Source organism: Scyliorhinus canicula, chromosome 12 (genome assembly GCF_902713615.1).
Source record: "Scyliorhinus canicula chromosome 12, sScyCan1.1, whole genome shotgun sequence".
Taxonomy (NCBI): Eukaryota; Metazoa; Chordata; class Chondrichthyes; order Carcharhiniformes; family Scyliorhinidae; genus Scyliorhinus; species Scyliorhinus canicula.
Genome location: NC_052157.1, coordinates 31,960,128 through 31,972,894, shown reverse-complemented (window position 1 = coordinate 31,972,894; position 12,767 = coordinate 31,960,128).

Below are 12,767 nucleotides of genomic sequence, written 5' to 3'. Positions count from 1 at the left end.
TGAACTTGGACCTGTCTTCACTAGGATCATAGCTGGGAACCATTTCTCATTAGTTTAGCCAATCCATTCATTGTTGGATGATATGGAGCGGACTTGATATGGTATATACAATTCCCTTTCAAGTAGTCCTCAAACTCCTTCAAAGTAAACTGCGTACCATTGTCACTGACAATCTTCTCCGGTGTTCTAAATCTTGCAAATATTTTGTCTAGTTTCTGAATAGTCTGCTCAGGCATCGTTGGCATCACTATCACAACTTCTGGCACATCCACAATCACTAAGAACATGTAGCCCTCCAGTGGGACAGCATAATCGATGTAGATTTTCTGCCATGGTTCTGACGGCCATTCCCACGGATGCAATGGGGCACAAGATTGGCATTGCCCAACTTTCTCTTCAATTCGAGCATCTAATCCTGGCCATCAAAAATAACTGCATGCTTTGCACAAATTTACCATAATAAGTGATCAGCCCTAAAAACAACCATAATCGCGTCACATTTTGATTTTGTCGTGACTCTATGATTGCTGAAATTTTCTTCTATTCTTTGTGTAAACCATCTTTGTCAATAACATGACCAAGATAATTTATGGCCGACTTGAAAAAGTCACACTTTTCCTTCTTAAGCTTCAGGTTGTGGCTCTGTAACTGCTTCAGGGAAGCTTCCACATTCTTGAAGTGTTCCTGTTCACTTGAACCAGTGATGAGTAGGTCATCTAAATATCATTGCACTTCATTCAATCCACTTAGAATTTGATCCATGGATCTATGAAAAAGAGTAGCAGCAAATGTTATTCTAAAAGTGTTCTGTAGTGAAACAGACCTTTGTGCATCACTATGGTGAGTAGTGGCTGTGATTCAACAGCCACATCCATCTGTGAATATGCCTGTGAAAGTTCAATTTTACAGAATTTCTGTCCTCCAGTCTTAAATCAGTGGCAGTGGATGATGATCTATGCACAAAACTAGGTTACTGGTCCACTAATTCTGACTGAGTCATCCCGCTTTAATACTGGAATGATTGGTGTCACCCAATCACTTGTAGCAACAGGTTCTATTTTTTTCTTTATTCATTCTTGGGATGTGGGCATCACAGGCAAGGTCAGCATTTGTTGCTCATCCCTAATTTCCCTTGCAGTTTAAAAGTCAACCACATTGCTGTGGATCTGGAGTCACATGTGGACAAGACCAGGTAAGGATGGCAGATCTCCTTCCCTAAAGGACATCAACAAACCAGATGGGTTTTTACAACAATCGACAATGGTTTCATGATCATAATTAGACTTTAATTCCAGATTTTTAATTGAATTCAAATCTCACCATCTGCCGTGGTGGGATTTGAACCCGGGTCTCCAGTTCATTACCCTGGGTGTCTGGATTACTGGTCCAATGAAAATACTGCTACGTCATCATCTCCCCATATGACTTTTGTCCTTACTAATCTGTCCAGTTCTTCTTCAACTTTAGGCTTGATGGTGTATGGTACAGTTCTCACTTTGAGACATTTGGATGTGTTGCCTGATTTCATTTTTAGGTGTACTTCAACTCCAGTCATAAGGCCAAGTGAATCTTCAAACAACTTCTCATATTTCTTCAAACATTGTTGCAAGTTGCTCTTTGACTGTTGCCCAGTTAAGCCTAATCTTAACCAACCATGCTCTGCCAAATAGAGCAGGAACATTTCCACAGACAATTTCGGAATCTGCCCATTTGCTTCTATCTTTGCTATAATGCATCCTTTTAATGGTACGACATCTTCAGTGTACATCCTTAGGTTCACATTTGATGGTTTTTAAAGCTTTTGATGATAAGTTGTCTCAGGTATCAGCGATACTACTGACCGGTATCCACTTCCATTTTCATTTCATGAGTTGGCATGCCCAAATACGCAGTTGATCTCCTTGTTTTGACAAACCACTTAGCTTTAGCTCTTACTGTTGCTCAGTTTCACTGTCTTCTTGAGTGATCTTGAGCTTTATCCACTAATTTGTAGGCACAACTAGATTATTTAATTGTATTGTCCTTCTTGCACTATCGTGGTGTGGAAGAGGTTTTCTGAGCCCAACATGCTTTGGCAATTTGGCCCTTCTTACCACAGTTCTTGCATGTATTTGATTTACTCAAGCATTCACCCCACTGAGAATACAATGGTGATGTGCTTGCACTGTTGCATCCATATTCCTTGAGGTATCCATTTGGTGGATCTTCGTGAAACTTCTCTTATAGCAAGCGCCATGGATGTGGCAAATTTCAGCAACATTCAGAGTTAAATCATTTACCGTAATCAGCTTCCTCTGAATAGCTTCACTGCATAATCCACAAACCAACCTGTCTTGAAGAGTATCATCAAGTGCTGTACCAAATTCACAATATCTAGCTAATGTCCTTAAAGATGCTACAAACTGTAAAATGGACAATGGCGGTGGAATCGCAACCTTTCTGCAATCAATAACTGTTTAGGATAAAAATGTCCCTCTAAAGTTTTCATTAATTCACTGAAGGACTCGCCTCCTGGTTTTGTTGGGTGGATAAGATTCTGTAGCAGTGTAAACATTTTCAAACCAACTGAGCTGCGAAATGTTGAGACCTTTAGATCCAATGGTGTCTGATTAGTTATTAAAAACAATTGGAATCGGGCAGCACGGACCGCAGTGCTTAGCACTGCTGTCTCACGGCACCAAGGACCCAGGTTCAACCCTGGCCCTAAGCCACTGTCCATGTGGAGTTTGCGCATTCTCCCTGTGTCTGCGTTGGTCTCCCCCACAGCCCAAAAGGTGGGCTAAATAGGTGGATTGCCCCGTAATTTAAAAAAAACATTTGGAATCTTTTTTTCATATGAATTCCATGCTTCATAATCTTCATCAATTGCATCCATGGCACCCATTTTCCTGCCATTTTTTGGATCTCAGCTCCTAGTGTCTACACTTCCTCCCTTCTGACAGTGTTGGAAATTATGGCACAAACAATCCCTTGAACAAGCAACTAGGAATTCTTTCCACTGTTGATTTTGGTTTTCTACCAAGTAGTGGCCTGTGCAGTCGGCAGACTTCAACATCCCCGTTCCCCGAATCCTGTGTAGCTTCACCATGCGCACATTCACTGCAGCCCAGACTCCACTCCACTTGAACAAAAGTAAGTCTTCCCCAACTGTCGGTCTTCTTACTCGCAGTTGCTGTCAAAAACTTTTGTTAAACCTTCACATCGGCAGCAGTTCTTCGCCCGATGTCAGTGTGCGCGAGACCGGTCCTGAGAATATTCCGTTGCTACCAATGCCATCCGACAATTTGTCAACGAAAATCTTCTTTCCAGCAATTTTTATGTCTCAATCCTCGTCGCCAGTTTCCTCCCCTGCTATTTTCTTTGTTTTTGCAGAGAGAAAAGGAATGGAGGTGCCCACTCTCTGGATTCTTGTAAAACACGTTGAGAGTTTTATTAAGGGTGTTGCTCAATACAATCTAGATAGTGATCTATCCACAGCCCGCACACTCTGCTGATGTCACTACACATCATATGATGCATAACCAGCAGGAATGCATTCTCAGACACATAACAGACACCAATTTAATCAGCTATCATTCTACAACTTTGTAGAGATGGACTCTGTATCCTACAGAGCACCCTGAGGGCCTAGCTTTCTAAAATTAGCCCTCAGGAATCTACAGCTGCAAAAGGAAAGTACAGCAAAGCCACACACTGCAAAGCCAAAGTGGAGCGCAATGACGTTCATTTGGCAGAACATACATCAGGAAAGTCCATACCACTGAATGAGAGGGCACTAAAATTATTGACATGCTCTTCAAGTGAAATACCATCAGCGGAATTCTCTGTCCTGCCGCACCCATTTTCTAGTGTAGCACGCCCCCGCCAGCAGCGGGATTCTCCCTCTCGGCAGCCAGCCAATGGGGCTTCCCATTATGGGAACCGTCAGATCATCGGGAAATCCACAGCCATGAGGGCACTGCCGGCGAAACGGAGGATCCCACTGATGGAGAATCCAGTCCTATATCTCCAGGATCATTGTTAATGGAATGCTATGGCACTTCATCCCCAACATGATTCATTTAACAATGTGAAGATTGAAGTTTCAGATATTGCATATTGACAGCAAGCTACGATTGGAGCCGGGAAGTAGAAAATAATAATAATAATATTTATTGTCACAAGAAGACTTACGTTAACACTGCAATGAAGTTACTGTGAAAATCCCCGAGTCGCCACATTCCGGCGCCTGTTCGGCTCCACGGAGGGAGAATTCAGAATGTCCAAATTACTTAACAGCACGTCTTTCAGGACTTGTGGGAGGAAACCGGAGCACCCGGAGGAAACTCATGCAGATATGGGGAGAACATGCATATGTTCTGGTCGTGTTCTAAACTTGTTGGTTCTTGGGCCTCCTTCTTTGACACCTTGTCACGGATTCTTGGTATCGAACTGGAGCCTTGTCCGCTGGTGTCTATTTTCGGGGTCTTGAACTTGTCTGTGTTTCAGTCAAGGGTGAAGGCGGATGTGTAAAGGGTGAAATAACGCATTTGCTGTTGGTTTTTATAAAATTTCTTAACCCATTCCATTGGCTTCCATTTTCTTCTGGAACTTTGCATTTTACTCCTCCCGCTCCTGCATTTTACCTTAATTCCTTTGTCACTTCCCTTTATTCCATGCTCCATATTTGCTCTGTGAGGGGCAGCGGTGTCGCTGTGGTTAGCACCGAGGGCCCGGGTTTGATCCTGTCCCTGGGTCACTGACCGTGTGGAGTTTGCACATTCTCCCCGTGTCTGTATGGGTCTCACCCCCACAACCCAGGGTAAGTGGATTGGCCATTATAAATTGCCCCTTAATTGGAATTTGTTTTTTTCAATCCACCAAAAAAATGTTTGCTATGTGAAGTCGCCCTGTACCTTTTTCATTTTGAGCCCTTGAATTGTTGAGTTCACCTGCTGTGTCGGTGATTTTTGCCTACTTACATTGCTTGACCTACCTGCACTCAGACTGTTTTCCAAGCGGTGGTTAAAATGCCTCCGTTCAGCAGGCGACCGCTGTCTCCTTCGCAATACTGGGAGTCCTTAATTACAGTGGGGTAAACAGCTGGCTTGTAATGCAGAACAAGGCCATCAGCACGGGTTCGATTCCCCGTAACGGCCTCCCCGAACAGGCACCGAAATGTGGCGTCTGGGGGCTTTTCACAGTAACTTCATTGAAGCCTATTTGTGACAATAAGCAATTATTATTATGTTTTTTTTTGTCTTTGTCCAGTGTACAAAATAAACTGTCAGCAGTCTAACTCTGGAATTCTGAGTTCTTGCACAACCTGCGTAACATTTAGAAGAGCCCTCGAATTGCTTAGCTATTGACCAGTTAGCCTAATCTAGTCCCAGGCTTTTCGCATTCACCCTCTTCAACAAACATTATTTTAATTCATGCCCATGGTAATATGCCTTTGCATATACAAAAAAAAATCAAGGGTCACTACAGCAGACTGCTAATATTAAACAACTTTGCACTTCACATCGGCCATTCATTTGAAAAGCATTTGCGTTCCTTTGAACCGTAGATTATGTTTTGAAGGTCATATATTTGAACAGCAATGGACATTATCTCCAGCCTGTCGCTTTAGGGCTTTTGCTAGTGTAGAAATGGATCATTAGTCCCAACAATCCACTGCTTTAATTCTAGCTAATAAGCCCATATGCTGCTATTCCTCAAACACAAGTATCATAAAAACATTCATTAAAAGATTTTTAAGACCTTATCCATTTGGGTGTTGTGTTTAATGTCTCGTGAACATGGACATGCAAATTCCTCTGCTCTTCCACAACACTCACTTTCCAATTCTAACAAAATTTCATATGTTTTCAGCAATTTTACTATCCAAAGTTACTAACAGTGAATTTAATCTGCGAGCTTTGTTGCCATTCCACCATTTTTACCAACATCCATTTGCTCCTCAAATTATGTTATCGTCCTGTTATCACCTTCAAATGTAGGCATCACACCCTCAAGTCCTATATTCAAATCATTGGTGTATTTATCCTGAACAGGGCTTTACTGACGGGGGCAGTGGACACTGAGTATTCAGCAATCACGATCTTGGATCATGCCCCGTACTGAGTTGACCTACAGGTGAGCAAGGAGAGAAGCCAGGGCCCGCACTGGAGGCTGGACATGGAACTTTTAGCTGATGAGGAGGTGTGTGGGCGGCTGACGAAATGTATCCAGAACTATCTGGAAGTCAGTGACACAAGAGAAGTTTTGGCTGCAGTGGTCTGGGAGGCGCTGAAGGCGGTGGTTAGAGGGGAGCTGATCTCGATACGGGCTTATAGGGAGAAGGCAGACAGAGCAGAGACGGACCGACTGATAAAGGAAGTACTACAGGTCGACAGGAGGTATATGGAGACCCCAGAGGCAGGGTTACTAAGGGAATGATGGAGGCTACAGGTGGAGTTTGGCTTGTTAACTACAGGGAAGGCGGTAGAGCAGCTGAGGAAGGCCAGGGGGGTGATCTATGAATATGGAGGGAAGGCCAGCAGAATGCTCGCGCAGCAGCTTAGAAAGCGGGAGGCGGCCAGGGAGATTGGGAAAGTAAGGGACAGAGATGGGAACCTGGTCGGAGATTCAGCTGGGGTCAATAAGGCATTCGAGGAATTCTACAGCAGGCTGTATGGGTCAGAACCCCCAGCTGGGCCAGAGGGGATGAGGCAATTCTTAGGGGGGGGGGCTGAAGTTCCCGAAGGTTGATGAAAACTTGGTAATAGGGCTGGGGGCCCCGATCAGGTTGGAAGAGATAACAGATGGGTTGAAGGTCACGCAGTCGGGTAAAGCCCCGTGACCGGATGGGTACCCCATGGGGTTTTACAAAAGGTTCTCTGGGATGCTGGGGCCACTGCTAATGAGGACATTTAATGAGGCAAGGGAGAGAGGGGGGCTTCCCCCGACAATGTCACAGGCCACCATCTCATTGATCCTGAAGCGGGATAAGGACCCAGAGTTATGCAGGTCCGACAGACCGATCTCCCTATTAAATGTAGACGCCAAATTGTTGGCTAAGATCTTGTCCTCAAGGATTGAGGACTGCGTCCCGGATGTGATTGAGGAGACGGGTTTTGTTAAGGGGAGGCAATTGGCGGCCAACGTAAGAAGGCTGCTGAATGTAATAATGATACCCCCAGAGGGTAGGGACGTAGAGGTAGTGGTCACAATGGATGCAGAGAAGGCATTTGACGGGGTGGAATGGGATTATCTGTGGGAGGTAATGGGGCGGTTTGGATTTGGGCGGGGCTTCATTGACTGGGTCAGGCTGCTGTATCAGGCGCCTGTGGCGAGTGTTCGGAAAAACAGGCTGACATCGGGCTATTTTAGGCTGCACCGGGGGAACAAGGCAGGGATGCCCCCTCTCCTCGCTGTTGTTCGCACTGGCCATAGAATCACTGGCAATTGGGTTGAGATCCTCAAAGGGCTGAAAGGGACTGGTCCAAGGGGGGGGGGGGGGGGGGTGGAACACAGAGTCTTGCTATATGTGGACAATCTGCTCTGTGTCAGACCCATTGGAAGGGATGAAAGAAATTATGGGGATTCTGGCTGGTTTTCGGGCTACAAATCGAACATGGAGAAAAGCGAGATGTTCGCGATCCAGGCAAGGGGGCAGGAGAGGCGATTGGGGGAGCTGCTGTTTAAAGTGGTAGAGGGAAGGTTTCGGTACCTCGGCATACAGGTGGCGCGGGAATGGGAACGGCTACACAAGCTTAATCTGGCCCGATTAATAGACCAAATGAAGAAGGATTTTCGGAGGTGGGACATGCTCCCACTGTCACTGGCCAGGAGGGTACAGACAGACGGCTCTCCCGAGATTCCTGTTTGTGCTTCAGTGTCTTTATTCCTCGGTCCTTTTTTAAACGGGTAAAGAAGGTGATCTCGGGCTTTATATCGGCGGGGAAGACCCAGCGAGTTAAAAGGGGATGTTGGAGAACAGCCGGGGGGAGGGCAGGCTGGCACTCCCAAACTTTAGTCATTATTACTGGGCGGAAAATATAGCCATGATTAGGATGTGGATGGTGGTGGGTGGGGGGGTCGGTGTGGGAGTGAGTAGAGGCGGCATCTTGTAAGGGCACTAGTTTGGGAGCATTGGTAACGGCGCCTCTGCCATTCCCGCTGGCACGCTACTCCACCAGCCCCGTGGTGGTCACGGCCCTGAGAGTCTGGGGGCAATAGAGGAGACATGTGGGAGCAGAGGGAGCATCGGTCTGATCTCCAATTTGCAATAATCACTGGTTTGCCCGGGGGAGGTTAGATGGAGGGCACCAGAGGTGGCACAGAGCAGGAATCGAGAGGATGGGCGATATGTTTATCGAAGGGAGCTTTCCCAGCTTGAGGGAACTGGACATGAAATTTGAACTGACGGGAGGGAATTAATTTAGGAACCTGCAGGTGCGAGACTTCCTACGCAGGCAGGTCTCAACCTTCCCGTTCCCACCACCAACGAGGATATAGGACAGGGTAGTTTCCAGAGTGTGCGTGGGAGAAGGGAGGGTTTCGGACATTTATAAGGAGCTTATGGGGTCAGAGGAAACACAGACAGGAGCTGAAACACAAATGGGAAGAGGAGTTAGGATGAGAGATAGAGGATAGTCTCTGGGCGGACGCGTTGAGTAGAGTTTTTTAAAATAAATTTAGAGTACCCAATTATTTTTTTCCAATTAAGGGGCAATTTAGCGTGACCAATCTACCTAACCTGCACATCTTTGGGTTGTGGGGGTGAAACCCACGCAGGCACGGGGAGAATGTGCAAACTCCACGCGGACAGTGACCCAGAGCGTCAGTCCCGTAGGCAGCAATGCTAACCACTGTGCCACCGTGCTGGCCCATGTTGAGTAGAGTTAATGCGTCCACAACATGTGCCAGGTTCGGCCTGATACAATTTAAGGTCGTTCACCGGGCTCACATGACAGTGGCCCGGATGAGCACGTTCTTTGGGGTGGAAGACAGGTGCGCAAGGTGTGCGGGAGGACAAGCGAACTATGTTCACATGTTCTGGACATGCCTGATGCTTAGGGGATTCTGGCAGGGGTTTGCGGACGTCATGTCCAAAGTATTGAAAACAAGGGTGGCGCCGAGTCCAGAGATGGCGATTTTCGGGATGTCGGAAGATCTGGGATTCCAGGAGGAGAAAAAGGCAGATGTTCTGGCCTTTGCCTCCCTGGTAGCCCGGAGACGGATATTATTAGCTTGGAGGAACTCAAAGCCCCCGAAGTCCAGCAGAGGGCAGCAGAGCCGAGCTTCTGATTGGCTGTTCCGGGGAGATTTGCATACGTGCAGTGCGGTCAGCGTAAGTTGAAGGTGTACCTGCACAAGTGACCCGAGGAGTTCGACGGAAGGCAAGCATCCAGCAGAGGGCAGCAGAGCAGAGCTTCTGATTGGCTGTTCCGTGGAGATTTGCATACGTGCAGTGCGGTCAGCGTAAGTTGAAGGTGGTTTGTGAAGGGGCTGTTCTCGAGTGACAGCTTTACCCGAAACACTACTTACGTAGTGTCTCCCACCCATCCTCCTCCTCTAACCAAAAAAAAAGTTCTGTCCGTTGGATTGCTAAACTAACAAGTTTTTTATTTTTATTTTTCAGTAGTTGGGAAGTTAGTTCAGTGGGAATGGAGGCCAGGGCAGTTGAATGTTCCTCCTGCAGAATGTGGGAGGAAAGGGTCACCTCTAGTGTCCCTGCTGACTACATCTGCGGGAAGTGCACCCAATTCCAGCTCCTCGAGAGCCGCGTTAGGGACCTGGAGCTGGAGCTGGATGAACTTCGGATCATTCGGGAGGCGGAGGAGGTTATTGAGAGGAGTTGTAGGGAAGTAGTCACACCTCAGGTAAAAGAAGAAGGTAGATGGGTTACCATCAGGGGAGGGAGAGGGAACCGGCAGGCAGTGCAGGGATCCCCTGTGGTCGTTCCCCTCTATAACAAGTATACCGTTTTGGATACTGTTGCGGGGGACGACTTACCAGGGGTAAGCAATAGGGCACAGGTCTCTGGCACAGAGTCCGTCCCTGTTGCTCAGAAGGGAAGGGAGAAGAGGAACAGAGCACTTGTCATTGAGGACTCCATAGTTAGAGGAACAGACAGGAGGTTCTGTGGGAACGAAAGAGACTCACGGTTGGTGTGTTGCCTCCCAGGTGCCAGGGTTCGTGATGTCTCTGATCGTGTTTTTGGGATCCTTAAGGGGGAGGGGGAGCAGCCCCAAGTCATGGTCCACATAGGTACCAACGACATAGGTAGGAAGAGAGATGGGGATTTGAGACAGAAATTCAGGGAGCTAGGGTGGAAGCTGAGAGCTAGAACAAACAGAGTTGTTATCTCTGGGTTGTTACCCGTGCCACGTGCTAGCGAAATGAGAAATAAGGAGAGAGAGGAGTTGAACATATGGCTACAGGGATGGTGCAGGAGGGAGGGTTTTGGTTTCCTGGATAATTGGGGCTCATTCTGGGGTAGGTGGGACCTCTACAAACAGGATGGTCTTCACCTGAACCAGAGGGGTACCAATATCCTGGGGGGGAGATTTGCTAGTGCTCTTCGGGGGGGTTTAAACTAATTCAGCAGGGGGATGGGAACCTAAATTGTAGTCCCAGTGTACACGATGTTGAGAGTAGTGATGTCAGGGATAGGGTTAAAAGTTCGAAAGAGGGCACCGGCAAGCAAGACGCTGGTTTGAAGTGTGTCTACTTCAACGCCAGGAGCATCCGAAATAAGGTGGGTGAGCTTGCAGCATGGGTTGGTACCTGGGATCTCGATGTTGTGGTGATTTCGGAGACATGGGTAGAGTAGGGACAGGAATGGTTGTTGCAGGTTCCAGGATTTAGATGTTTCTGTAAGAACAGAGAAGATGGTAAAAGAGGGGGGGGTGTGGCATTGTTAATCAAGGAAAGTATTACGGCGGTAGAAAGGACGTTTGAGGACTCGTCTACTGAGGTAGTATGGGCCGAGGTTAGGAACAGGAGAGGAGAGGTCACCCTGTTGGGAGTTGTCTATAGACCTCCGAATAGTTCCAGAGATGTAGAGGAAAGGATTGCAAAGATGATTCTCGACAGGAGCGAGAGTAACAGGGTAGTTGTTATGGGGGACTTTAACTTTCCAAATATTGACTGGAAATACTATAGTTCGAGTACTATAGATGGGTCAGTTTTTGTACAGTGTGTGCAGGAGGGTTTTCTGACACAGTATGTAGACAGGCCAACAAGGGGCGAGGCCACATTGGATTTGGTACTGGGTAATGAACCCGGCCAGGTGTTAGATTTAGATGTAGGTGAGCACTTTGGTGATAGTGATCACAACTCGGTTATGTTTACTTTAGCAATGGGCAGGGATAGGTATATACTGCAAGGCAAGAATTATAGCTGGGGGAAAGGCAATTATGATGCTATTCGGCAAGATTTAGGATGTATAGGATGGGGAAGGAAACTGCAGGGGATGGGTACAATCGAAATGTGGAGCTTTTTCAAGGAACAGCTACTGCGTGTCCTTGATAAGTATGTACCTGTCAGGCAGGGAAGAAGTTGTCGAGCAAGGGAACCGTGGTTTATTAAGGAAGTTGAAGCACTTGTCAAAAGGAAGAAGAAGGCTTATGTTAGGATAAGACATGAAGGCTCAGTTAGGGCACTTGAGAGTTACAAGTTAGCCAGGAAGGACCTAAAGGGAGAGTTAAGAAGAGCGGGGAGAGGACACGAAAAGTCGTTGGCGGATAGGATCAAGGAAAACCCTAAGGCTTTCTATAGGTATATCAGGAACAAAAGAATGACTAGAGTAAGATTAGGGCCAATCAAGGATAGTAGTGGAAAGTTGTGTGTGGAATCAGAGGAGATAGGGGAAGCGTTAAATGGATATTTTTCGTCAGTGTTTACACTAGAGAAAGACAATGTTGTCGAGGAGAACACTCAGGTTCAGTCGACCAGGCTAGATGGAATTGAGGTTCAAAAGGAGGTGTTAGCAATTTTGGAAAATGTCAAAATAGATAAGTCCCCTGGGCTAGATGGGATTTATCCTAGGATTCTCTGGGAAGCCAGGGAGGAGATTGCAGAGCCTTTGTCCTTGATCTTTATGTCGTTTTTGTCGACAGGAATAGTGCCGGAAGACTGGAGGATAGCAAATGTTGTCCCCTTGTTCAAGAAGGGGAGTAGAGACAACCCTGGTAATTATAGACCTGTGAGCCTTACTTCGGTTGTGGGTAAAATGTTGGAAAAGGTTATAAGAGATAGGGTTTATAATCATCTTGAAAAGAACAAGTTGATTAGCGATAGTCAACACGGTTTTGTGAAGGGTAGGTCATGCCTCACAAACCTTATTGAGTTTTTTGAGAAGGTGACCAAACAGGTGGATCAGGGTAAAGTGGTTGATGTGGTGTATATGGATTTCAGTAAGGCGTTTGATAAGGTTCCCCACGGTAGGCTATTGCAGAAAATAAGGAAGTATGGGATTGAAGGTGATTTAGCGGTTTGGATCAGTAATTGGCTAGCTGAAAGAAGACAGAGGGTGGTGGTTGATGGCAAATGTTCATCCTGGAGTTCAGTTACTAGTGGTGTACCGCAAGGATCTGTTTTGGGGCCACTGCTGTTTGTCATTTTTATAAATGACCTGGAAGAGGGTGTAGAAGGATGGGTTAGTAAATTTGCAGATGACACGAAGGTCGGTGGAGTTGTGGATAGTGCTGAAGGATGTTATAGGATACAGAGGGACATAGATAAGCTGCAGAGCTGGGCTGAGAGGTGGCAGATGTAGTTTAATGCGGAAAAGTGTT